Consider the following 5,235-nt stretch of genomic DNA (forward strand, 5'->3'; position numbering starts at 1 on the left):
CTCAGAGTTGTTTTGATTTGCATTTCTCTGATGACTAAGGATGTTGAATTTTGATATCTCTTCATGCCTTTGGAAATTATTTTGCCTACTTAAGCTTCAGTATTACAATCAAATGACTCAACATTGGCTGTGTGCATGATCCATTCATCAATTGGTGCTGATCTAAACTTTAAAGACCCAAGTATCTTTTTGCATTCTAAATTGGCATTTTCCAAAGCCAGAGATTCAATAAGCACTCATCTAGTTTCTGAACCTGTTACCCCTATTTGTTAATTAACATCTTTAGTTAATCTTTGTAAAAAGTAAATAAAGTGTTCTCTTGGGCCTTGTATGACCTTAATATATGATTCAATTCTTCCTCGTTCTTGAATCCTGTCCCAAGCATTCAAGGCTGCTACCTAGCATAGGGACAAGATGTGTTCATTGTAAATAACTTAATTTTGTAGATCAGTATAACAGCCATCACCAAGAATTTAATCTTGGGAAATCTCAAATCCTTTGACTCTACCTTGGAGTTCTATAGCTTTAGCCCCCTCTCTTCAATAGAACTTCCACTGTAACTGCAGCCCATCTTCTAAAATTGCTGAGACTAACTGGAGTCAATCATGTGGAATAACCCTATTGCTTGAAGCCCAGGTCTTTACCATGTCCCTATCAAATGGTGAATATATCCCATAAAATACTACTGCTTGATTAATTTCTTTTAGATCTTTTATATCTATAGGTTTCCATTTACATTCTGTGAAACCATTTGGCTATTGAGTACTTGCTGGCTTTTCAGAGTTAATAGTAGGATAAGTGGCTAAAACTCTTGGTAAGTCATCTCCGACTCTGAGAGATATTAGCAATGCTAAATCTTTTGCCTATACCTCCTCTCCTTGCTTATCAGTTCTGACAAGTTCCTCAATTAATTCAAATCTTTTTATTACTGTCTTTTGTAAAACCTGAATCTCTTGACCTGTGAATATTTCTAATGGTTTTATCAAATCAATTAATTTCTGGTTCTCATTCTGCATATATGATTCCAATGTTTCAAAGTTTTCTATTAATGATATCTTCTCATCTTTAGATATTATTTGAATGGTGTGTAGATTGCCTTCCTGGAGGGATGTTCAATTTATTATCTTATCATAACTTCTTAAAAGATTTTTATTGTCAATTTCAGCAGTATGAACCCTTTCAGATAATCTCTTAATACCATTTTTAAGTTTCATAACCCATTGACATGGATTAAATTTTGCCTGTCAAATTAAGGTTATCATTTTCAAAAGTATGAATCCTTTCAGCTAAAAACTGTATCATTTTTTAAGTTTCTCATTCTTGTCTCTGTTATCAAACCATTTCTTTAAGGATATAATATGAAAAACAAAGATAATAACTGCCATAACCACAAAATATATGTACAAGGTAGGTCAAACAGCTCTTGCAGAATTCCATCCATAGTAGAAACAAAAAGGTTGTTAAATTCCTAGATGATGATATTATCTGCAATTATCTTGGAATTGGTTTACAATTTTCAAATTTATTTAGTTATCAATCAAATTAACTTACCTCTGTTATAATTTTCAGAAAATTGTTGTGGGTGTAATAATCATGGTTGGCTGTAGGAGGTCCTTCTGTCTTTGTATTGCTTTCATTGGTTAATAAAGAAACTGCTTTGGGCTGTTGATAGGGCAGAACTTAGGTAGGCAGGGAAGACAGAACTGAATTCTGGGAGGAAGAAAGCAGAGTCAAGGAGAGATATGTCATAGATCCACCAGAAACGGATGCTGGGAATTTTACCTGGTAAGCCACTGCCATGTGGTGATACACAGATTAATAGAAATGGGTTAAATCAAGATGTGAGAGTTAGCCAATATGAGACTAGAGATAATGGGCAAAGCAGTGTTTCAATTAATACAATTTCTGTGTGGGTATTTTCAGCCTAAGCTAGCCAGGCAGTTGGGAAGAACAAGCGGGCTCTCTCCCTACAACAGTTGGCCAGCAAATTGGTCACAGTTGCTGCAGTAAAGCAGGTCCTAGATCAGTACCTGAATTACCTGAGACTTAGACTTTACTAACAAATTTAGTTAATTACTCAAGAGCAGCATACCTGATTACGGAGGTCTGAGTAACTCAGCTACTTAATAGGCAGGGCCAAGCCAGGTGGGAGCTGCCGGCTGGAAATTGCCACACCACCACCGTGGGCCAGTCAAGCCAAATTGTGCCCAACTGCATGCCAGAGGGGTAGTTCAGCTGAGCAGGGGTGAGAGAAGATTGCAGGTGGAGGTATGGGCAGGGCCTGGCAATGGTGTGGACTCAGGCCACATTGGGCATCAATTTGTTGGCATGCAAAAGAGTTCCACAATAGCCTGGAAAGGAGTATAACAAAAGTTTATTTGGGGATAAACTCACAGAAAGTGTAGTGATCCACAGTCCCTTGTGTGCTGGGAACTGGAACCAAATCCAAGAGTCAAGAGACCTCACACATGTTTTTACCTGCATTTATAGTACTTGAGACTGTACCCAAAGTGGGCCGGTATTATAAAGGCTGTTGACTGAAGGAGTTCCTGCAGCAGAAAAGGAAGCACAGTTGAACTGTCTATAACAGATTGGCCCATTGCATTTCTGTGGGGGTAGTTTCTTTTTCTTCTTTTCCTTGTTTCATTTTGCTTTGCTTCAGTTTCTTTTTTTTTTGTATGCAAAACTGATCACTTGAAGTAACCTATTTTTGACATAACAATATTTAATAAGAAAACAAAATTGGATGAAGAAAACCAACAGAAGTCACAATAATCAGAGGCACACTCATTTCCGCATTTAGGAGTTTATAAAAATACTAAACTGAAGTTGTGATATGTATGTAGAGAGCCTAGTGCAGACCCATGAAGGTCCTGATGCTTCTGCCTCTGTGAGTTCTTATGACCTTTGCTTGATTCAGAGGGCCTAGTTCTGTTGTCCTTCATCCCATCTGTTTCTTATACTCTTTCTGCCTCCTCTTCTGTGGGGATCCATGAGCTCTGAGGGGAGGGATTTGATGGAGACTCTGAGCTGTTGTCCCAAGGCTTCTCTCTCCGAGTAGTCAGGCTGTAAGTGCTCTGTATTCCCATTTGCTGCAGGAGGAAGGTTCTCTGATGCTGGCTGAGTAATGCAACAATCTATGAGTATAGCATAATATCACCAGAAGTCATTTTATTTTTATTATTTTTTTAAAAGAATAGAAGTATTTTGTTTTACCTAGCTCTGGGCTATCTAGTCTCTGGTTCTTGTTACCCAAGCAGTATAGAATATGGGTTCCATCTCATAGATTGGGTCTTGTGTCAAATTAGACACTGGAAAAGGTGAGCTGGTGCCTACATAGAACCTTTGCCCCTATGTCTTTGGTATGGAAATATACTATGGAGGTTACCAAAAGAGAAACATAACCACCAACCCAGCCACAAAACCTTTACCTACATTCTGTTCTGCCAGCAAATTATGTTAGAACAATGGTGGCAAAAAGCTTATGCGAGTAACCAACCAATGTGGGGGCATTTTCTTAGTTGCTAATAGATGTAGGAGGGCCCAGCCCCCTGTTGGTGGTTCCGTCTCTAGAGAGGAGGGCTTAGTTTTTATCAGAAGGAAACTGAAAGTGATCCTGGTAGAAAACCAGCAAGAAGCCTTCCTACACAGTATCTGCTTCAGTTCCTGCCCTTAGGTTCCTGTGCTGAGTTTCTGACTTGGTGTCCCTTAGCGATGGACTCCAATTTATAAGCCAAATAATTTCTTTCCTCCATGTTGCTTTGGTTAGTGTTTTATCATAGCAACATAGAAGCAAACTGGCCAGGTACAAGACTGGTACAATGTGTTGTTTTGGTATAGCTCTATAATATATAATGATCAAATCAGCGTGATTACTATTTCCATCACCTCAAACACTCAAAATCATCTTTCTAACTGTTTGGAAATATATGATACAAGCATTACTTACTTGACTGTGTAACAGACCCAGTTCCTCCTATCTAATTATAGCTTGTAACTCCTAAGCCAGCTTATTTTCATTTTCTCTGATCTCCAGCCCTCTCATTCTCTGGTAATGACAAACTAATCCTCATGAGTACAATGGTGGTGCTTACACATTTGAGGGAAATCAAATAGCATTTAATTTCTTGTGCTAAATTATTCTATTTGGCAAATTATCTTTTATCTGTGTTGTGATAAAATTTCTTTTTCTACAATTATTGAATACCACTGTATTGTTTATACTCTTTAAAAACATATCACTTTCTCAGGCAGAATTTAAAAGAGTGACTAACTAAACCTTCTTTAAGTCTGACCACAGACACATTGAGTGACAAATGCTTTGCAAACAAAATAGATCAAAGACAATAAAACCTACCCTGAAGAGATTGTGTCAATAACCCGCTCCCTGGATCTTCTGTGGCCGTTTGGTTGCTCATCTTTTTGTTATTGTTTTTCTGAGGTTAATCCTCCATTATTTAGATTTCCTCTTAACTCTGAGCTAGGTCATTCTAATTCTTAAATAGTGCTTGTTTTCTTAGTCCACAATGGACTTCCATGTTTATTCCTTCCCTGTTTGTCTGTCCACAGACTTAACTGTCCCACCCAAATAGTTTTGTACCACTTTCTATATCAAAGGTCATTGATAGCAAGTGTTAGAGCTTCATGAAAATTTAAGGGAAAGGGAAGTATTGATTCATGGAGTTTAAGTGGCCATAAATTTAAATCGGATGAAGAAGCAGCTGGCAATGTGCCTCATCTAACATGCTCTGGGTTCAACCTTCAGTACCACCACAAAGGGAAAAAAATAAGAACACAATGCAAACCAATCTGCAAGGATGCAGCTGGAGATGTGGCTCTGTGATGAGTCATATGGATAAACATGAGTGAGGTTCAAGGGTCAGTCTCCAGCAGCATAGCAAAACCAAACAGAACAACAAAACAAGCCATCCAGACTAAAGTGGGCTAACATATAGCTGGGCCTCTAGTGTACCTGGAGGCAAATACAGCTAGGTTTTGCTCTCTGCCTCTTGTCTCTGCTCATCCCCATGTGTGCTAAACATTTTGGCAGGGAATATGGCCGTAAGAAACTGTGAGATTTCACAAATTATACATTTTTATCAGATTAAACTAGACAGGACTCAGGGACGGACATCTTCGGGTCTGGAATGAGTCATTAAATATGGCAAGGGGCAGGATCTTAGCAAACATCTTGGTGGTATGTAAGGACAAACAGCTACTATTAGGTAAGATGTG

Source organism: Microtus ochrogaster, unplaced genomic scaffold (assembly GCF_000317375.1).
Source record: "Microtus ochrogaster isolate Prairie Vole_2 unplaced genomic scaffold, MicOch1.0 UNK4, whole genome shotgun sequence".
Lineage (NCBI taxonomy): Eukaryota > Metazoa > Chordata > Mammalia > Rodentia > Cricetidae > Microtus > Microtus ochrogaster.